The 23,516-nt window shown below is 44.0% G+C and overlaps 1 protein-coding gene across 13 annotated transcripts in view; it reads left to right on the top strand.

Moving 5' to 3' along the window:
- LRRFIP2 (LRR binding FLII interacting protein 2) overlaps positions 1-23,516 on the top strand; it is a 415,348-nt gene that overhangs the window by 53,774 nt on the left and 338,058 nt on the right. The gene's annotated exons all lie outside the window — the stretch shown is intronic.

The raw sequence follows: 23,516 nt of genomic DNA, 5'->3' as shown, positions 1-23,516 counted from the left end.
AAAAAAAAGTTTTCTCAACTTAACAAACAGATGCTTTTTTTGTCAAAGTGCCCCATACTGCGGTTTCACTTTCATGTCTGCCACGCCCCTTTCTTTAGACTGGCTTGTCTAAAGAAAGGGGCGCGGCCTCCATAAATGTGATTGCGCCGCATTGGCGCTAGTGAACAAAAAAATATTTTCAATGCAATGGGTCTCGCTTTTGCGAGAGTTTAAGCTGTTGCATTGCCAGTAGCTCAAACTCTCGTAAATGCGAGACTTATGGCATTGCAAATGCTTGTTTATTTTTTTAATTAGGCATCGGGTAGTTAGACAATTTGCTCAGAATCACAGCATGTTGAGCAGACGCGTAGACTTGAATGCCATATCCTCTCCCCTCTTGGCATCTCAGTATGGATCACAATTTTCTATTGTATGGGGTTGGTTGACACAAGGGAAACATTAATCCATCTGACCACCTTGCTTCTATTTTTGCAGCGCTCCACCACAGTGTGTGCACGAACACTCCCCTTCCCCCAATCTCGCCAAGCAAAGCTGTAATTCCAGCTGTCAGCCAGACCATCCTAAAACAAGCAACTGGATCATGACGCAGTGCATTTACAGCACAAGATTACTTACAATGTATACAAATCCTTTTTATTTACTTTAAAGTCCGGAGGGAAAACATGCCCCTTTTCGGGAAGTTTCCCAACTAGTTGTAATAGAACAATAATAATAAATAATAATAGTTTCCTGCTGTTATCGAAGTGCCCTTTAAACTGGAAAAAAAGTTTTTTATCTCTAGATTTGTGTTAGCTCACCTTTTTTGTAGCTCGTTAAGGGTATTGTGCTCTCCTTTGCTTATTGTTTTGAGATTCACTTGTAAAACCAACCACAAATTCTTCCCTAGCAGGCCACCTTTTTATTACTAGCCCATTTATGAACCCTTTCACTGGTCTGCTTCTGTGAACACTTATATGGTAGTACTGCTTGCATACATCATTTACATCCTGTAGGAAGTTGGATACCTGACTATGGTTGCCCCCAACTTTTTTCCTAGTGTTTAGCTGGTTTTCGACTTAGCCTGGGGTCCTGAATAGCAGGATCCCAGGCCAACTATCTGCTCTCTCTGTAAAATGGACTCCATGTACTGTAGGTACATACCAACTTGGATATTGGGTCACCCTTGTGAGTCCCCGTATAGTGCACCATAGGTACCCAGGGCATAGGTGCACCCAAGGCCTACCAGGGGCTGTAGCATATATTATGGCAACCCTGGCTGGCCACCTAAATTTACACAACTGGCTGATCACTCAGCTGGGGCAAGGTTGTGTAATCACTCCTTGCTTAGGTATAGAATTCCTATATATAGACACATAGTAACCTATAAGTCACTCCTATGGCAGGCCTTAACAATCCTGGAGGCAGAGTGCTTGGTTATGTCTGAGATTGTGCTCTAGCATGAGCTAAGCCTGTCTGCAGCTTTCGGAACCATGTCCTTATAGCTGTTCTATGATATTGCCATACCATATACTCTTAAGTGCATTATAATCCTCGCGGTTAATGCTAACTTTGGTTTGGCTTTATCAAAACATGTCGTGTAAGGTGTCATACACTTTGGAATACTACCCCCTCGCCAATGCTGGCGACGGGGGGTAGCATTCCACCCTTCTAGAGGGAGAAGACATGTTAAAACTACTGTACCAGGTTAAAGTTAACCAGAGCCCCAGCATCACAAAATGGATGCTGCTGCCACAGACACAAGTCTGACCTCCTGCTGCTGGGAGTCCTTCCAGTCACGGAGGTTTGGACAAGTTTCCTGCTTGGGGAGGTGCGAGCACCACCCCAGACAGGAGGATGTGTATTGGGACAGGGAGGGCTGAATAGAAACAAACACTGCCTGGAGCACACTAGGTGCTCCATGCATACCCCAGTTCAAACCGGTTGCTGGGGCACTCCAGCCCCAGCTCTGACGCAAAACTGGACAAAGGAAAGGGGTTGTAAACACCCTTCTTCCTGGTCCCACCCATAGGAGGGACCTAGTGAGCAAACCAGCCCCCTTTAGTTGTATAAAGGTAGGAGCTGACCCAGGAGACTTTAGATTAATCCTGGAATCGACTTGAAACGAAACTCTGGACCCTTCGACATTCACCCGAGCTGAAGACTGAAGAATCTCCCTTGTGGCCAAGGAGTGACCACCCTGGGCAACCAGGCACCATCCAGCAACTCGACGGCTTGCTTTGTCCCCATTCCCGCCGGAACCCGAGCACAGAGCCCGACAAGACCTTGACTCCTGGACCTCTCTGACCCCACTGCACGACTCCAGCACAGCTGAGCCCCGTGGAAGGCGTCGGAACCTGTGGAACCAGGCAACTTGGAAAGTCTTCAACTTGCTAACAGCACAGCTCCTGAGGCATCCTCGAAGCTGTGCACTGGGGACTGAGACACTCCGACACCGAGCTCCTCCTGCACCGAAGGCCAGCCCTCCACACTCCACGAGATCTGCGTGGGGCCCTTCTGCTGGTGTTTTGCTCGACGTGTTGTCCGGTTGCTGGTCAGTTGGTTAGTAGCCCTGTGGCGACGATCCTTTTACAAATCCATCGCTGGTCTGGTTGCTTCAGACTGGCCCTTGCTTCCCTGAAGAGGTGAAGTACCTCAGACCCTCCTGGTCTGCACCAGAAGCTCTTTGTGTATCCTGCGTGGGTTGCCTTTGCTTAGGCTTGCTGGCTCCGATCTTGTAGCCGACCTCTCCATCTGCGAGAACATTCGTGGGACAGCTCCACTCCAGCACCTAGTCGTCCTCGACGCCTCCTGGTCCGCGTGGCTGCAACAAAAAGCTTCACGACAGCACCTGATTGCTCCTCGACGACGTCTGGTTCCTTCCTGGTTGCACCCGGTCACTGGCTAGTGACCCAGACTCTGTCCCCTCTGCTTTCAGGTCCTCTTCAACTCCGATCCACCCTTAGATCCACCCGGACATCTTCCTCCAGGTCGCCAGCAGCATCTTCTTCCAAGGCTCCATAGGAAACGAGAAAACCCAACACACTTTGACACCTATGCACCCGCAGCCCGTGGGTGAAGTAACGCGAGTACTTTAGTGCTCCTGTAGGGATTGACTATCCTAGTGTCTAGTTTTGTTAGTTGTGTAATCCTAGTTAGACCGGAAGTGTCCTAAAACTTCATTACTTACCTTTTTAAGTTCCTTTTGACTTTCTATTGACTCTCGCGTGAGTGTACTGACACTGCACGCGCCGCCTGTGGGCCTCCTACTCCTAACCTAAGGGTCAGATAGTGTAGCCCCAGCGTTTCCCTAGGCCCTAGTCTTCTTCCTTTCCCAAGTCTTGGTTGTTATACCACTTACTTAGTATATGGTTTTACGCGCCCCTAGGGACTAACTGTAAATTGTGCTATTTAAAGTATTTCTAAGTCTAACTTGTTATGTGCTTTTGCCTCTGACCTCATAAAAGAGTTCAGAGGAGTGTGTTAGTGAATAAATACATATATATTTTATATATATCCTGTGTGGTGTCCTTTCATTTGGTATTCAAGGGGTTACATATGGTAAAACAGCTGGCTTTACACGTCCTCAAGAGTCTTTTAGCCTAAGACTGTTCTGCCCACGCTACCTCTAGGATAGCTGGTTTATAAGGTTGACTTTACAACCATCACCATAAGGGTTGTTTGGACTGGTTCAAGGTGTTCACTAGAATAGTGAACATCATATACCAGCCAACTTCTCACACATCCTTCACTAGTTGTCCTCGCTTACTTGATGTGTGAGGGGGGAGCACTGTCTCAGCAAAGAGGCAATTATCTATTACCATATATTTATACTGCTCCTTTTTGAAAACTTTGTCTCATGAAGTACCCTGTTTTTATAACTCTACTTCAAAAAAGCATTGGCAAAGTAGTTAGGTCCCACATATGAAAGCTATTGGCTTTGGCAATGATGTATTGCCATTTTGTAAAGCAGCGCGGAGGATTTACAGTGTGGCTAAAACTAATGTAAGAAAGCTTTTTAAGCCACACTGAAGCGCATCTGCATTGTTGTACAACATTGCTACAAAACATTGCCAGAGCCAATAACTAAATAGACTAGACCTATTGACTTTGCCAGTGCTTGTTTCTTTTTTACTTCAAGCTATGTTTTACAGCAGCCTGCGCTGCTTTGCAACATGTCTGAAAACCTATTGGCTTTTCCAATGTTTGTTTGTGACTGCATCTCTTCCTGGGCTGCAGCAAAAAGACGGCATGAATAAGTATTCAGCTAAATTACATTTAAAGAAATGAACATTTATTTCTCTATTTTTCCTCACCAAAAGCCAGATATTTCGTTTCTGTATAATTATATTGCACCCACATTGTGCTTTTTCCCCAAATATACGAGAAAGAGAGCAACCGAGGCCAGTTTTAAAAATAATAAACGTGTTTTTCTTTTTATTTTGTCGGAATTTGGTGGGTCTGCCGCATTAAACCCACAAGACCAATGAGAACTTTGTCTGCAGATGTTAAGAGAAAGCTTGGTGTCTGCAGCGTTGAGGTGTGCACCAGAACTACAGAATTTCTTGTTTGAATCGAAGTATATACTATTTCAATGTTCTAGGGTATCTTTGTATATTAACCTGTTCTTTTAGGTGTTCTGATAATGACTTGTCTCTTCAGAAAAACAGTTGCAATATAAGCACATTCTCTTTTGTATTTCGTGCCAAAATGTAATCTTTAATCCAACGGTACCTTCACATTGGTCATCCATGGGGTGATTTATTGTTACCCAACTTTATCATGTAGTCCCTAACGCCTTGTTGGTTCATTGGGACTGTAGAAGTCGAGCTGATGTAGTGTCCGTGGAATAGAAACCGACCAGTGTTCGGATTTTATGAGTATAGCTTCCAGACATTTTTTTAATGGATGCTTCTATTGTTCTGTTTTAAGTGCCTAGAGTGGCCAGTCTTCTGTTTGTATTTCTTTTTGCTCTTTTTTGTACTTCTTTTTGCGAAGTAGGACACCTGTTGTAATTCATCACGCGAAAGTTCTGTCCAGAAATTAAAGATATCAGTTGTGGATTTAATTTGCTGGCCATGGAGAATGAGCATCATTTGAACCGGTTTCATTTGTGATAGGGTTGCATGGGGGTTTACCCTTATCCCTTTGTATGTATTTATGTATTCCTCCACCTGCTTGTTCTGTTTCTGTTTGACCACTTCTGAGTATGTTTTAAATGGAGGTGCCTGTTACAGAAAGCATATATGTATGTTGTAGCGTGCTGCATTAATGGTCTTCAGGTTGGATTGCTTTTGAATGTATTGGTAATCCGTGGAGGAAACCGAGTGATCTCTCCAAGGTGCGATACTAAATGCAGCGCGTAACTGCTGAACAACCACAGGGAAAAAATCCGCTTCCTTGGAGAGGAGCTAAAAGTAGCTTCTGGTGACTGGGAGCTTTGCATTGACAACAAGCTGTGCATTCGCGTATATTGCTTATAAATGAGTGCCTTTTCTAACAGATGCGCCAAGGCACTCAATAAGTCCCCAACATGCACTAAGTCATCTTTGCACCGATGAACCGCTTCGTCCATCCATTGACTCCTTGCATTCACCCACTTACTAGCACAACCACAATAAAACGCATACTTGACAACATATGCAAGAAAAATTAAAACATTAAAAGTAGGAAAAAGAAAAATTGCAGCCACCTAAACATGGCATACATAGTTATCAGTACTAAATAGAATGAAACCATAGTGGACGACCGCCTTGCAAGGGCATTGTACATAGGTCGTCGTTTTAAAGTTACTGCATGGACGCCACATTCCGAACTAATGTGTTGGCCATCTTGAAATGGTAAAACAAGGACAACAGTCAGTACCATTACATACGAGTCATCTGCTTTAGAGGAAGGGGCTGGGTGGAATGCAATGCACTGCAAATAAAATGAGCAGTAAGCAAGCAGCCCTTTTGCACTGTCATGGGAGCTGTAGTATTATCTAGAAAACGAAATGAAGAAAGGAGAGGAAACGGGGCCTATAAAAGGAGAACATGGAAAGCTAAAGCACTGACCCACCAGCCCTGGAATCTGATGAAAAATGCACGTTATCAGTCAAATGTCGTCACTCACTGGGAAAGCGCATCAGCGGCTGACACGGCCCGACTCATTATTCATGCTGTAATGGATGAAAACTGAATGTAAACACTCCTACAGACCCGTGTCAGAAAATGTTGACCCCAAGCCCCTCTTAGTATCCCTGTTTGTATGTGTGTGTGTGGGTGTATATATATATATATATATTATTTTATTACACGTTGCTGCAGGCAAATCGAGTCTCACAGAATTGTCGAAGAGACTGTATTGAGAATTATTACAGTGCAGATATTCTAACCCTAGAGTTCCTCAAAGGGAATACATTTATGTAACAAAGTACCTGTCTGCACATGGTGCAGAAACCATCCACCCTTAACCCCTTAACTGCTGAGGCAACTTTTCCACTCCCAATGCTAAGTCCTTTTTTGTTGTCTGGGGGGACTTCGCACATAGGCCTTTGTAATTTTTGATTGTCTCGTTCAAAATTGCATCTTTTTATTTTTTTTCTTCAGCTTGCTGAGGCTACTGAAGTACTCCGGGGTTTGTGGACTTCCTTAGAGATAATGGAGAAAATAGTCTATTTTATTATTTTTCCCATAAAATGAGGAAAGAGATGGTGTTCAAGAAAGCAGATTTTGTTTTCTAACAACCTAACATCACTGAAAGGTGTTCTGTGCTAGGATCACCATCTTCCCAACTTGCAGCATCAAGCAGGGTTGTATCAAATTTTTTTTCCACCCCAGTATTTCAATTTTTTTTTTTTAGGTAGTCCATATTTTCTAAGTTTTGTGCTTTCAACCTACTTGCAGTATGTGGTGGAAATGTGTGAAACCCATGGGTGATCCTGGAAATCTGTACATTCTGTATTCAACAAAAGGCGTGTAGATCTCTTCATGTTTTCCCAAAGAACCAAATTGTTGAAATAAAAAAATAATAAAATAAGTAAAAAAAAAAAAAAAAAGACCATTGGTGACAACATTTTCATCTGTAATGTTTTGTCACAATCGCTGATTAAGAAAAGCAATATGCTGTTACGTCCGTAAGATCATTCTGGTCGCAAGCTTGTACAGGGTTTGCAGTTTTTCATAAAACATGCAATGCCTAGTCTAGCACCGACAACTAAGATGCAGCGCATAATGATTTTTGGTGATGTGCTGAATATGCACATATTTATATGGAAAAATCTAATGAATAAAATATGGGTCTGAAGGATATTTATGTATTTATGAAATGCGCAGAAGATAGTGAGTTTAGGAACAGTGGTTATATGCATACCTCTGAATTTAAGGTTACCCATACTGTCATGTAATTCAGAAGGCATTTTGCAAAAAGTGTTCTCATGTACGCTAACTTACATTTGGAAGCCAAAAATGCAGAGAAATTCAGGAGAGGGTGATAAATGTTTTACTTTTCTGTGTTCTCCCAACAAAAACGAGCTGGGTTTAGCGCCTGCAACGCAAAGCACCACAAAATACTGCCTGAAGGCATCACACTTCACCCAGCAAAATCAACATTTTTTTTTTAACAATGTGGGTAGCTTTGGAATTTGGACCCTCACTCTGTTGCCACCCGGAGAAAGCTACAAAACAGACTGCTAAAAACTAGACACCGAGGGGTTCTAGAGTGGTGTGACTTGCACAGTAAGCAGCTTTGTGATTCAGCTCAAGCACTCGGAAATCTAATATTCGCAAAATCAGCAATTTTAAAACAGTTGGTGCTTTTTAAGGGGAATTTGGGGGGAATTTGTGTATTGAGACTTTGTGTGGGGGTGTTGGCAACTCTCTGGTCCACCGCGGCAGCTGCAACAGAGCTGTTTGTGTGGAGAGAGTTTGCGGGCGAGGAGAGGCACTTTTACCTGCGGCGGCCATATTGGTGCAGGAACGAACCTAGGCTGGGGGCTATAAAAGAGGCAAGCCCATCAGCGCCTGGACGCTGCCGGCTGCCAGCTGCCAGGAAGTGCTGCCCGGGTCTCCGGGTCTAAAGACAGGATGACTACAGTGTCCTATACCAGAGAACAACTTCTGGCACGAAGGCAAGGAGATAGGTTAAGGAGTATACAAACAGTAGATGTCAGGGGGGGGGGGGGGGAACAGGAGGGGTCGGAACCTGGGGGTAAGCCGCTAACCCATACGCCTTAAATCCCCCAGTCATCGAGGGAGGGAGTATCTCTTTTGCCAGACATGCACTTAGGTAAAAGAATATGTCAGGTGTTATATGCGAATGTTAGATCAGTCTCCAAACATGCAGGAGAAATATGGGACCTTCTGGAAGACGGGCAGCCCGACCTCTATCTGCTGACGGAGACCTGGTTTCATGACCACTCCTCCCCGGGGTTAGCAGTGGCATTCCCGGAAGAGTATAAGGTCACCAGATTAGATAGAGTGGGCAAACGGGGAGGAGGGGTAGCAATAGCTACGAGGATGCCCCATCATATTAAAGTGATAGACTCAGTGCTCACTTCTTTCATGGAATTAATAGTATTCCAGTTAGATTCTCTTAAAGATACTAGCTGTAAGGGGGCAATAGTATACCATCCCCCGGGGGAATATAAGCAATTGTTTTGTGCCTCCCTTTTGGAAACACTCGCCCCTCACATCTTACACTCAGACAATTTCACTTTAGTGGGGGACTTCAACCATCATCTGGAAGATCCCTCAAATATAGAAGCAAGGGCCCTTCACTCAGCAATGGAATCACTCGGGCTAAAATCGAGAGTACAGGAGCCAACGCACCGGGCTGGACACACCCTGAACTCAATTTTTACTAATGTCCCCAGGATTCTAGTAGAAACACCCCAGGAGTTAACATGGTCTGTTCATTGGGCCTTAAAGTTCTCCTTCATGCATCAAGAAAGAGCATTGATGAACCAGGACAAGAAGGGTTTGCGGAGGGCTTGGAGGAAAGTTACTCCTGTGGCATTTAGGGAGGCTTTTATAGCACCACCGTTGGAAAACCAGAACTGTAATAGAGCGTTGGAGAGATGGGAAGGAGCAGTGGTAAAAGCCTTGGACAGTATTGCACCGCTAAAATTGATGAAACTAAAGGAAAAGCGGGCACCTGCCCCATGGTACTCGGCGGAGTTAAAGGAGGAGAAAGCTCAATGTAGAGGGCGGGAAAGAAAGTGGAGAAGGACAAAATGTACAGGGGATAAGCCGGCATATGTCAAGGCGCATAGAGCCTATTTGGGCCATTGTAAATCTGCCAGAAGGGAATACTTAAGCAGGAGGATTGGGGAAGCAAATAATTCCTCGAAGGAATTGTTTGCAGTTCTAAAATAATTTACAAACCCCTCTGTAATAGCTCTATGGTCCTATATACACAAGATCTATGTGATAAGGTGGCCAGTTACTTCAGAGATAAGATAGATATGATCTATAACTCTCTGGGGGGAGGAAACAGCATAACGCCCCCCAATCCAAAGGCGATGATCTCCTCTTTACCTAAGCTGGATGCCTTCTCCACTATTACTACGGAGCAAATAAAAATAGCCCTGGAAGCAATCAAGGCAGGAGCAGAACCAGATTGCGCCCCTCCTTTTGTCATGGCAGCCTTGGCTGCCACCTTAGCTCCTTCATTGAGGGATGTTTGTAACATCTCTCTATCTACAGCCATCTTTCAGGATAAGTGGAAGCACGCTTTGGTGAGACCTCTTTTAAAAAAGCCGTTAGCCAACCCTTTTGATGGAAAAGTTGATTAATCAACAACTAAGAAATCACCTGGAGCAGAACAAACTATTGGATCCCGCCCAATCTAGATTTTGGGCCGGACATAGTACAGAGGCGGCCCTGATGGAAGTAACTGACATAATTAGAATTTCCTTGGATAAAGGGACGCCTACTATGTTGATTTTATTAGATCTGTCGGCGGCCTTCGACACCATCTCCCATTCCATCATGCTTTGCAGACTACAGGAGATTGGTGTCGAGGGGCAAGCCCTGGCAAGGTTGGGTAGCTTCCTGTCTAAGAGATCTCAGCAGATCAAATTGGAGCCATTTTTTTCAGCAAGCAACCTATTTGAGAAGGGGGTTCCACAGGGCTCTATTTTGAGCCCAACGTTGTTCAACATTTACGAGTCCCCATTGTCTGCAATTATAAGAGTCTGGATTTGAGACAATCTCATATGCGGACGACACATAGGTGATTATCCCATTCGATCTGGATCCTGATATCACTGAAATCAAATTTAAGACCTGTATGTTGAACATTGCGGCCTGGGTGAGGGACAATTTCCTCCAGTTGAATTCTAATAAGACCGAGATTCTCCTGTTTGGGAAGGCGGAGGAACTATGGACTCCGGAGTGGTGGCTGGACGAACTGGGGGAGTGTCCCCGCCCCACGAAGCAGGCCAGGAATCTGGAAATTTTGCTGGACAACAACCTTTCTTTCGAAGAGCATGTAAAATCTTTGACTAGCTCTTGCTTTGGCACCCTGAAAATGTTAAGGAAAATCTTTCCCTGGATTCCTTTGGAGGCAAGAAAAACTGTCATTCAGGGGTTCATTGTGAGCAGGCTGGATTATCGAACTTCCCTACTAGTGGGGGGCTAGAGAAGATCTGCTCTCTGGGTTACAGGTACTGCAGAATACTGCAGCGAGAATGTTTCTGAATAAGCCAAGATGCACGCCATTGCGTCCTCTGCTGCAGGCTCTGCACTGGTTGCCTGTGAAGAAGAGAGCAGTCTTTAAACTTTTGATCGTGGTGTTTAAGGCTAGACAGGGCCTAGGTCCGTCTTACCTAAAAAGGAAGGTAAGAGCATGTGAGCTGGGACGTGTACTGAGATCTAGCAACCAAAATCTATTGGCCCCATGCAAAATCAAGAAAGTGAGCATGGGTGGGCTGGCCTTCACCTATTTAGCCCCCTCCCATTGGAACAAGCTACCAGAACCACTGCATGGTTGTTCCTCCCTGGCGCATTTTAAAAAGGGCTTAAAGACCTGGATGTTTGAGTAAGCATCAGCTGTCCATGGGGCTTGATTTTCTGTATTGCAGGGCGCCGAGAGATCCCCTCGGGGATGATTTGTTGCAACATACAAGTGTTAAATAAAAATAAATCCTATTCAGACCTCAAACTTTGGCTAAAAAGACTCATTCTTCTCATGTTTCTGTGCGGAAAAGATCCAGAAGTTGCAGGGATACACAAAATTCCTGTCACTCAGCGCTCCCACACATGTTGCCAATAAAATAGGTACCCACTTGTGTGGCTGAGGCTAGCACCCTATGCACAAAATGCCAAATGGTGACATTAAAAAATCATCAGAGAAAAGCTACTCGATTTGACATTGTGGGTAGCTGCTCAGGTTGACAGTGTGGGTAGATGTGACATTTGGGTCAGGGGTCTACCACCACCCAGGTAAACCTGCCAGACCTAGGCATTTCTGAAAACTAGACACTCAGGAGAGTCCAGTGTGGAATCCACAACGTTTTCTTCCGAATGAGGTCTTGCAACCACCAACTTTGGCAAAAAAAATTATTTTTCCTCACATTTTTGTGAAATAAAGTTTTGGACACCTGCAGGATCCAAATTCCCATAATGCAACGTTCCAGCAGTCCTCCTGAACTATACCCCACTTGGGGGCCAAGCGCCAATAACTGAAAAGTCCCAAAAACGCAAAATGGACAGATCAAATGTTTTCTTCTGGAATTTGCAGGGATCCATAATGGCAATGCCATTATCGCTTGTTTTATCTGTGACTGTTGCAAGTACTAGGGACATCCACATAAGTGTGGTATAATTTGTATTGGGAGAAGTGTGGAAATGCTGGGTTGTATAGAATGTTATGGTTTCCTGTAGAGTCCATAAGCTTTTCCTTCACAAAAATGTGAGGACAATTCATAATTTTAGGTAAAGTGTGAGGTTTGCAGGACATTGTGTGTGAGAAATGTAATGGGATCTACACAAGGCACTCCACCCTGGACTTCCTTGGGTTCTATTTTTGAAAAATGTCTGGCTTTGGTAGGTTTTCCTGGGTGGGGCCTGAAGTAGGGCCCAAATGCAGCAGTTACCGCTGTTACTAATTTCTCCAGGTTGAATTTTGAGGCTTTTTTTGTGTCATGGACACTAGGCCGAAGGACACAAGTTGGGTAGTGTATTAAGCACTAGAAGTGTAGCCACACTGATAATAGGATTGTTATGGATTTTCCCACAGATTCCGAACGTTTCTCTAAGAAATGTGAGGATGATGCATGATTTTATCCATTGGGGTAAAATTTGGCATTTCCAGGGCATTTTGGATGAGTGGGATACTAGTTTGGAACCCTGCTAAGTTCCTCTTACCTGTCGCTGCTACTGGGGAGAGTCCTGGCTTCCTTGGGAGGCCGCCACACTCTGGAAGCCGTCCCGAGTGCTGCAGAGAGCCGCCATTCACGGGACACAGCGCTAGGAGACTACATCTCCCATCATCCCTAGCACCAATCAGCCTGGTCACACGCACCTGGAGGTGCATAAAACAGCCAAAGCGCCACCGCAGCGCGGGACGCGTGCGTGCCCGGGCAAAGCCCGGGCCAAGGGCGGGCCCGTTTTCACCCGGAATAGTCCGGTCCGGGCTACCCCCCTAAATTCTTTCATTAACTTATTACCGAATATATGAAATCTTAATGCCGTATGATTATAAGAGGTAAACATATTGGTTTATGTTTTTCTTCTTTGTTTGTAAAGCGAAGGCATAGCATTTCTTTTAATCATGTCTGTACCTTCTACTAAGAGTAAAACTTCAAAATCTGGTAAGCTCTTAAATGGTACCCTTGATAATTTCATAACCAATGCTAACATCGCGATAGATTAAGGGATAATCCTCATGGAACGTCGAGTGTCCCAGGACCTGGCCATGGCAAAAAGATCCTCTATGGGTCATTTTGCGACTGCGCGCACGCCAGAACACTGAGTAAATAACACCATTGATGTTGGAGCCCAGATACACGACGCCCCAATACACGAACAGTTACACCCAATATCAATCTCTGAGTCCCAAGTTATGGCAGATTTAATTTCTACCCATAACTCGACTATAAATAGTGAAATGTCAAGACTCCCGGACATACAAAACACCAGACAACTACGAGAACGTAGAGGGGGTGCAATACCTAAAAGAAAACGGGCCAACATCAGCGTAATAAGAGGCAGAAACCCAAAGTCCTAAAGGCCCAGGGCAAGAGCGATATATCGAGCAGGCAACAGGGGCTTTCGGTTACAAATCCCCCGTCTAGTCACATAAACCAACCGCGGACGACACCGAGCGAAGATCTGGCCACTGGAGGGGGGCAAGCATAGATTTAACCATTACAGAGATAGATGATCCTTTAATGGAGAAGTTGGGGACGCTGTTAAAATCCCTTCTCAAACCATTAGAATCCAGACTATTAATTATAGAGAAACAACTTTGTCAGCTCTTACTGGCTAATAAGGAAGGTCCAATGATAGGGAAAGATGTAAGAAGCAAAACAATCACACCCACTGTGCAGAAATTGACCCCAACTAACCCTAATACTCAGGGGACCAAAAAATCGGTAAACCTGCCCTCCCCGGGCCTCCAGGAAATGAGACCTTACCATCTAAACCTGGCCCCAAAGTAACTGGAGTGGCCCTGGCCAAGGGAGTAAGACTGGAGGCCCAAAGATTAAATCTTCCCCCAGAAACTAGTCCATATTTAGTGGTATTAACAGGTGTCCCTGAGCTAAGTGATCCCACACAAGAAACATTTAAATCTCTGAAGAATAAAGCCGTACACTGGTTGAATACCAACCGTCCCCTACCACACCAGTTTACGAGTGAAATTCTAATGGTGCGTAGAACACCATGGGTGAGTATTAGCACAAAAACTATTCCAGGAGACTGCGTATTAGTGAACTTCAGGGATCCCCGTACGGTGACACACATTTGTAACTGGAGTCCCCATAATGCTTCGACAAAGATAGAAGCCCGACCGCTCTCCTATTTCTATCCTTCACCCTTCTTAGAGGAGCGGAGGGGGGAATGGACTAGGGTCCCAAACCGCACAAGGAAGAGGATGGAATTTGAGGAGTTCGGTTTTTGTAATGATTGGATAGATATACCGACTCCTAATAGGTTCAGCGGCTTAGAGAACGTAGATTGACATCAGTTGCCGTATAGAGGTACACTCGGAGGGGAGGGAGGACATGGTTTGTATTATTCCTCTAAACCAAGTAGGATTGAGAACATCGATTGGGTGGGCAACAGAGATCAGGGCAAGCATGGATTAGCAAGTGAGCTAAGGAAACACTATGCACAATCGCTGATTTTAAATGAAGGAGGAGAACACGAACAAGGTGTAGTTAATCATTATTTAGCTAAAGAAGACACAATGGTGCATACTACAGTTAGGAGCCATGCTGACCTAAATGAAGATCGAGAACTAAGAATAGAATATTCCCAGTTGGCTCCAAGGGAATCCAGAGCACAAGTTAAAGGGGATAATGAGATACCTCCTTGTGAAAGGGAAGCGCTGGTAAATAAGAATTCAATTATACTAAGCTTCTTAAACTGGAATGTAGCAGGACTTACGAATAAGTTTAGCGACCCAGCATTTCTCCCCTTTATAGATAACTTCTCCATTTTCTGTTGCCAGGAGAGTTGGGAGTTAGATCCTTTACATATAAACGGTTTTCGAACCTTTCACACCCCTGCAAAGCCATCTGCGAGTGGGAGAAACTCAGGAGGTCTTTGCACCTTCATATCTAATACGGTAAACATAAACATTTTGGAACATAATCTGGGGTCTGTATATTATCAGTCTTTGACATTTAAAATGGTAAGTAATCCAACCATTAGGCTGATTCATTTGTATAACAATGTAACAAACAAAGATTCCGCTCATGTTTTTAATGAACTTTCACAAAGCCTATTAAATGCAGACGATGATAGTCAGTCGGGGATATGCATTTTATGGGTGGTGGACCTTAACTGTCACATATGCCCCCATAGTTCCTCTAGGATTTGTGGGATGGAAAATGTTAAGGGAGATCCGTGTACCCATTTTTCTTATTCAACCCATTGAAACTTCTTTAATACTTTTCTATTTCAACATGACCTGGACTATATTAATGAATTGTGCAACCCACAGGTGGACTTTAGCCCAATATTTAATGGTAGGGGGTGCAACTCAGTACTAGACTTTGCTCTAGCATCAAATTGTTATTAGTGCAATGTCTCAAATTTTAAAGTAGGGGACCTCTCAATCAGTGACCACTTCCCCATTAGTTTCCTTTTTACTGTTATAGCAACAAAAGACAATAAGAACAGGGCTGTTGTTGATAACCTTTATAATTATGGACTGACCCTAACAAAATTAAATGGATATTCCATTGGCTGGAACAAAGTAGAGCCCACAGATTTTCTTACATGCCTCCTAAAAAACAATTTTGAGTACTTTATGATTTGCCTCTCAGAGAGCAAAGAAAACACCCTAGTTACCGCAGCTTTTCATAGGATCTCGGAAGAGATCAGGAAACTTCCTACAAGAACAAAAAGAAAAAACATAAAAACTAGAGGGGAGGGATGGTTTAATACAGAGTGTAGTAAAGCTCATGCGGTACTAATTAAGATCCTTAAAGCTAACCCAAAAAGCTTCTCTGAGATAAAAACAGCTAGAGCCAACTATTATAGTATTATTAAAAATAGAAAGAACCAATTAAAACAGGAAGCATGGCATGCTTTACACCAAGCATGCATCCTAAAAGATAACATCGGCTTTTGGAAAGCGGTGATAGCCCCTTTTTTTCAGGCCAGGAGAACGGATACCATTGAGGTGGCCATAGAGGACACCTGGGTAAAACATTACTCGGAGATGTACAAAAAAAGACGATACCCTAAGTATTGACCACAATGCTGTTCGTGGTTTAGAAGTAACTAACCTTCAGGCACTTTTTCCTTTAAATATCACCTTTTCAGTCTCCGAGGTAGAGGCAGCAATAAGGGAAAGTGCAGCTGGTAAAGCCCCGGGCCCTGATGGGGTCCCTGTGGACATTTATAAAACCAAGTTAGAACTATGGGCCCCCCTCCTAACCAATGTTTTAAATAGTAGTAACGACACTGCTTTTATAACTACATGGCAAGAGGCAATTTTGGTCCCTATCTTCAAAAAAGGGGATAGAAATAACCCGATATATTACAGGCCAATTTCCCTACTTGTCTCTTTGATGAAAGTAGCGGGGAGAATAATTTTAAATAGACTACAGTTGTGGGCAGAGGACACCGGTGCACTATCGAAGTTCCAATATGGATTCAGAGCGGGGCTAGGTACCGTTGAGCAGGGGCCAAATTTGGCATTAATGATAGGAAAATTCGTGGTAGCAAAAAAGGGAAACTTATTCCTTACTTTTGTCGACTTAAGTTCGGCATTAGACTGTTTGAGCCACGAAATCCTATGGGACACCCTACAAAAACTGGATATTGATACTAATATACTGAACTTTATAAAAGAGCTATACAGAGCGGCTGGTGCCAAAGTAAGATATGGGAATGAGGGAGAATGTACAGCAACTTTCCCCATAAAAAAAGGGGTCAGGCAAGGTTGTATACTTGCGCCTTTTCTGTTTAATCTTGATATTAACAGTATTGCAAATAATGTTATTAGTTTTAACCTGGATTACCCTCGTATTAATGGTTGCGCCGTTCTGATACTACTGTACGCGGACGACGCGGTCATTATGGCAAGGACCCAGATTGGACTCCAGAGAGCGCTAACACTTTTTGCAAGCTATATGTGTAATAGAGGTTTAAAAATAAATATAGGTAAAACCTTTAGCATGTGTTGCGCTCAAAAGAGAAATGTGCAATATAAAGTTTTTATAGAGCACTCAAAGATAGAATTAACAAATACCTTTTCATATTTGGGCATTCATTTTAATAGAAATGGGTTATGGTCCTCTGCTGTTAATAAAAGGAAACTGGCCTTTTCCCGGGCTATTGTTGCAGTACGCAAATTTGCATCTAAGTTGGGGGGGGGGGGACCAGTCCACATTTTGAAGGCTATTTATGTCTCTAAATGTATATCCACAGCAGTATATGGAGCCGGAGTATGGGGGATTGCTGATACCAGGGAAATTCAACTACAGGAAAATATCTTTCTCAGATACTTACTAGGTGTACGGAGATCTACTTCGACATTTGTCTGTCATATGGAGCTAGGATTGGCCTATATTACTGATCTTATAAAGCTGAGCCCTATCTTGTTATGGCACAAGATATGGTCTTCTGCAGTAACTTCTTTTAATAGGGAAGTTGTAATGGACTGTTTGAAACTACAGGGTGTAAGCAAAATTGACTGGTTAACATATGTTAGGGTTTTTTAGGTTTCGCTGGGGAACGGAGCCGTTAGGCTCCGCCTCCAGAGAAATCTCTTGATTGCAGTAGTGACTCTGGAACACGCCCCTCTGCTTCATTGGCTAGCTCCATAAATGGAGGCTAGCCATTGGAACAGAGAGGCGTCCGTCATGGCCGGAGGAGACACGGGGGCGTTCCCGAGATTCTTTGGCTTTTGGCTACGTCATGATACGTCAGCCAAAAGCCGGGAACGCCCCCGAGTCTCCTCCGGCCGGGCCGTGCTTGCTGCTGTCCTGCCTTACTCTGTGTCCCTCCTCCCGCCGTCCCCCCTCCCCCCGCTGTCCTGTGCACGTTTCCTGCCTCCCTCCCGCCGTTCGTGTTCTCTCCCGCCCCCCTCACGCCCCCTGTGTCCTCTCCCGCCCCCTCCCGCCGTCCGTTCCTCTCCCGCCCCCCCGTGTCCTCGTAGGTGCTGCCGCCATTTTTAAAAAAAAAATTTTAATCATCTGCCGGTGAGGATCGTCATTTCTCGTTTGTTCTAGCGCTTTATGTTCATCGCGGCTGCCCACGCCGCACTTGTGCCAATTTTCGTGCCACCCCGCCTTGCAGCGCAAGAAGAGAGAGAGAGAGGAGCCGGCGCCCGTGCCTGACGGTGGGCGGGGCCGGCTGTGACAAAGAAGAGCCTCGTGGGCTCCATTTCCTCTTCCCCAGGCGGGAGGAAGCTGTTCTCCAGCTCGTGGGCAGCGATGTGCAGCTCCGGAGGTGGGGGTCCTACTGCGACAGAGCGGCCCTCCCTCCATGTGAGCGGGCGGGATGACCTCGGAGCGGAGCGAGCCCCTGGGGTGGCTGGAGGAGAATGCCTCGGCGCTGCCCGCCGCCCGTCCCCGGGGCCCGGCTCCGGGCGGGGCTCGGCGGCGGCGGAGGCCCCCAGCCCGCTGCTGCTCGTGAAATGAAATGCAATGCAACAACTATTCGGCTTTCCTCTTCACCCCTATCCCGTTGGTGTAAAGACAGGGCCGGCACCTCGGACAACAGCTCTGCAGCGGCATAAAGTCTCGGCGCGCCCGCTGACCAACCCTGCCCGCCCGCTGACCACCCCTGCCCGCGCCTGCACCAGTCCCGCCGGCCATGGAGTGGAGAGACAGCCCCCCGGAAAACTGCGAGCCGGCTTTCACCGAGGCGCAGCGATGGCTGGAGTTGAGAACCCTTGTTATAATTGAGGTAGTTATATAGCACACTCAGCCCAGAGGGGCAATGGAGGACTTTCCTTACAACAAGGAATACTTGCTGACATATCCTGGTTACAAAAGTACAAGTGGGCATTCACATGAGCTGAGAAGAGGTAACATGAGTAAAAGTAAGCACAAAAGTATTAACAAAAACAAGAGATAGCTGGAGGGGAGAGCATTCCAGGAATAGAGGGAGGCAGGAGGTGGGACAAGAGGAAGGAGTGTTTTTAGTTTTTAAATAAATTTCAAGAGCGAAGCGACCAGTCTCAGATCGAGGGAGGTGAATTCCACAGGTTGGGTGCATAGGTGAAGAATGCAAGGCTTATTGTTTCTCTGCTTGACTCTGGGATCTCCAATTTCCACAGCTTCATGATGTTAGTGAGAATGAGCAGCTGCAGAAGAAGGGTCTTTTAGCTCAGTAGTATGGTTTTCAGTTGTGGATGGCCTTGGAAATGATGCCTAGAGATTTGAACTTGAAGTGAGCTGAAAGGAGGAGCTGATGAAGGTCTTGAATGGCCTTATGTGGTCGAATTAGGTTTGGATGTGATGAGACACACCATCAGAGTAAAATGGTGGATTTTGTGAGTATAGTGGGCTGTACGTTCAAAATCTAATGTATAAAAGGACACATGCTTGCACTGTGGAGTGGAAGATGTGAATGTATAGGAAATGGTTGATCCAACACACACTGGACAGTTATGTGATATGAGGCCGGTTGGGATTTATTCTTTACATGCGGTTTGTATGAGAGGCAAGGATTCATGTGGAACTTAGAGCTGGTATTGAGAGTGAAATAGTCAAGGCACATTTTGTGATGCTAGACTGCAAGTTGGAGGTGGTGCTTGCCACCACTGATGTGAATTAACTCTATTTTGGTGGGGCTTAGTTTTAGATAAATTGAGACATTGAAACATTCATGATGTTCAAGAAGTATTTTAAATGCTTTATGTCAGCTGTCAACAATACCTTGAGGTGTAACTATGTCGCCCGCCTATTAGTGTAAGTCGATGGCTTGTCCACTGGTAGGAACCACAGAAGTTTCATTCAGAGATGTAAAATCGTTGTTGCAAGAGCAATACCTTGCAGGCCAAATATTTGATAGGTTGTGGTGAGATTTGATGAACCCATAATAGCAAATTGTGTATTTACAAAAAAATAATTAATCCCATTGAGGATAGCTTGGGTAATACTGTGCCGACAGAGAGGGCGTTGAGGAGGACATGGCGGTCAAACGTATTGAAGACTTTTCAAAATGGACTAGGAGCGATGTCTGGGTTGCGGCATGGACACTTATTGACAAACTTGAGACAGCTGATGAGACCTGTTGTGGTTGCCTGCCCAGCATCTACTGTTATGGCTTTCCTGTGACAGATAGATTTCAGTTCCTTGTTTCTCAGAGGTGATAGATGGTGTCAGTTTGTCCTCCAGGTACCTTGTCATGGACATTTTAGAGCTAGTGCATTAAGCTTTTGAGCTGTCTGCGGATGAGAAAAATTAACAGGGTTTTTGTTTTAGCGTTCCTATTAGGCCCTTGCTGATGTTGCAGTCTTGTATGTTGGGTTTCAGTTTGACCTTCTTAGTCTGGATAAATGAGTGCCAATGTGAGTCTGAGAGTGGAGTTGATGCTGTCTAACAATGTCCATGCCTAGTGAAGGCTTGGGAAAAGAGCAGTTAGGACTTTATTGAATGGGTGGGGAGAACATTTGTGAAAAATCTTAGGGTGATCTTGGAGGGCTTTTGTTGACTCTGCAACAGTGTAAGGAGAGTTATTAGCTGTACAGTGGGTCTGTTTACAAGTGCCCTAGCAGGACATTTTGTTATGTAATTCAGAAGTATGATGCTAACAAAGCTTTCAATAGTAGCAAAATCAACAGACCACGTTTCTTGGTAATGTGCCAATGGCAAATATTTGCAGAAACTTGATTTCCAAACACTATGTAGTTTTATGAGTCAAGCCCCGTGTTCTGATTGCAAATGACTGTGCTACCTACCCCTTCATGCTTTAGTTATGTATCTATTGAGAGGGATAGGTTTTAAACATGATTTGAGAAAAATGTTAGCCCCTTCCTGACAGTGCCGTTAATTAACTAGGAGGCAAGTCAGGGGTCATGTGAATGCTATGTGTGGCTAGATTTGTTTAAATCAGCCAGTGTTTTTTATACAGTAGAACTCACTTATTCGAAGGTGATCTCATATGCAATAATGAAGAAATTCTCAGCTCAGTGAATTAAAATATTTCCATAATTTGAAGCAAGTTTATGGGTCAAGAGCATTACAGTTGGGTCGAGTAGATTATTAAAGTCACTAGACCTTCAGGTCTGGTAACATTTTAATGATTTTTCAAGTCCTGCTGGGGCATGTGCTCTGGTTAAATCATGTTAGTTTGACCTTCTGAAATGAATGGAGGTTGCACGCTTTATTGTACCTGGTAATTACTTGGTCAACTATACATACACCTAATAACTTATAATTGAGATCAGTGTGCAAGCAGGTGTTTGCGCAGGGATCATAAATTGCCAGGGCACTTGTAATCATTAACGCATAATCTTGGTAATCCATAATCATCCAAGCGCTCTGATATCCTTGTGGAGGCTAGTCATCCTTGGACTTGACTATCCAAACATCATATTGTTAGCATCTCTTCTTAACGATACACACGAGGTAGACGTCATGTAAAGGGTGAGCTCCGGGTTCTTTTTAAGAAAGCATTTGATTCCTCTTTGTCACCTGCTATACATTCCACCATACAGTTTAAGATTCTTTTTTGTATTTGTATTCATCCATTTACACCCTTTTACGTTAAAATAGCTATAGCTTTACTGTATAGTTGCTATAAAAGCTTATAATATGGTATAGTGTGCACTTAAAAAAAAATCACTCCACTGCAAACAAAAAAGCATGAATAAAAAACATTGCCATTTACAATGCCAGTAGCTCCAACTCCAACAAATGTGAGACCTATTGCAATGTAAATAACAATGCCATTTATTTATAAGTAAAAAAAAAAAAGAAATGTCATGAGCAATGCCAATAGCTCTAACTTTTCCAAAGGCGAAACCATTGCATTGTAAATGCTTGTTTTTAACTGAGATAGGATACCCGGAATTCTTTGACTCCCCAAACACCTTGGTCACTATCTCAAGGAAAAATCTGAAGAAAAGCCGTCTTCTTTTCCTGGATAATAAACGCTGGAAAGCTGAAAGTAAAAAGGTTTCTGTCCAGGAAAATCATTTGATGTTACAGGGATCAGGCATTCAGCAGTACCTGCTCCTTACAACGAGCAGCTACGCCTGGATGCTCCCAACACGTTTTAGGGCTGGCAATTTCTTTAGATTAATTACTTTCCCTGAACCTAACAGCTGGACAAAAGATCTAATTGTATGCCCATGTGATGATATATCTCAACAGTCGACACTACATTCCATCTTGTTCTGTAAATTTTATTCATTGGCCAGGAAAAAATATCTTGGCGTGCTACTGAAGAGATGGGGTCTGAGGCAATGCAGACCAGCCCTACTGAAACTTCAGTTGCTAGAAGACGAAATGTTTATTTACCTCAAATCTATGTTTTTAAAAAACGTAATTAGATGCAGACTAACTATGAATTGAGGTTTTTGGTTCTGTTCCTGCTGAAACGAAAGCATTTTTAGCTATCAGAAGAGGGAATGTCTTTAACTTTGGGTTTATGTTCTCTTTATAAAAGAATGTACTTAGCCACAGCCTATATGTGAACTGGGACTGTGCTCCCTCTTCCCCCTCCTTTTTTAAAAGAATATTTTTATAAATTGTTAAAATGTCTTATTTATGTATTATATGTGCTTTTATGGTTTTTAAAAATGAAATCGAATAAAGCTATCTTTGATTTGATTTGGATGAGTGGGATCCGTGCAAGTTAAACCACCCTGGTCTGCTCTAGTTTTTCCAGATTTAAAAAATGTTAGGTGTTGATATTCTTCTTTGGGAGTATATCCAGTACTGAAGTACAGACTTAAATCAGTAGGTTTTGGCACTACCATTAATAGTGAGGTCAAATAATTAATACTAATAGCAGTATTGGAATATTAAACTCCTCACATAGTGGTAGCAAGCGTTCATGCTACGTCAAGGAACCAACCAGTTTATGGTCCATTCACACTGCTAGCAAAGGGCCCAAGACATAAAACACTCACATTAACAGACCACCACTATACAAAGGCTCATCATCATCATACTCCAACTGGACTGAAACGCCAATCACACTGCCACTCAACAGGACGTTAGCCAACTTGCAGAGATATCTATTACAAAGTAATACGTACTGCCAGCCAGCATCCACACATGCCAACAGCCACTTTTGGGGGTTAGTGCCTCGACCAGAGTTTCTGTTCTAAATTTTCATGCACCTTCAGCACACTCACTGCTTTAAAGCATTAAAAACCCAATTCCTTCCAGTGTGTGAAAAGTAAGTTGAGTCTTTCTGAGGATGCATTTGTGGCCCATTCCTCGGGGACTGTGAAGAAATCTACCTTTAAAAACTGGGCTAACCATGTTGGGGCAGACTACTAAATTCTCTAAAGAGCACTTCTAGAAAGATTGATGACCTTTAGTGTTTGGTGGACCGTGAACTCAGTCAAAACATGGCTGATGTCTATAGTTATGTGCGAAGCATTAACTCTAATGCACTAGTAATACAGCGGGCAGAACATCCGCCATGTTCTGACAGAGGGTGAAAGTAACAAACATGTCCCAAGTCAGAAATATGTGTATAGCGGTGGAAACGGTGATCTGTAAGTCACTCCTACCTTGACCATTTGCCTTCTAATTACACAAGATCACTATGCAAACAAATCTTGGCCAAGCTTTGACTAACTGTTCATGTCTGTCTCACCAGAAGTACTTGCACCACAATTATGTTTTGTGCATATTTATTAACTCCCTGTGGCAGCCTGCACACTGCACTAAATCCAACTTGTTTCCGTGT

Source organism: Lissotriton vulgaris, chromosome 4_1, assembly GCF_964263255.1.
Source record: "Lissotriton vulgaris chromosome 4_1, aLisVul1.2, whole genome shotgun sequence".
In the NCBI taxonomy this organism is placed as follows: Eukaryota; Metazoa; Chordata; class Amphibia; order Caudata; family Salamandridae; genus Lissotriton; species Lissotriton vulgaris.
The sequence above is the reverse complement of the archived record's forward strand: the minus strand, read 5'-3'. Positions and strand labels throughout refer to the sequence as shown.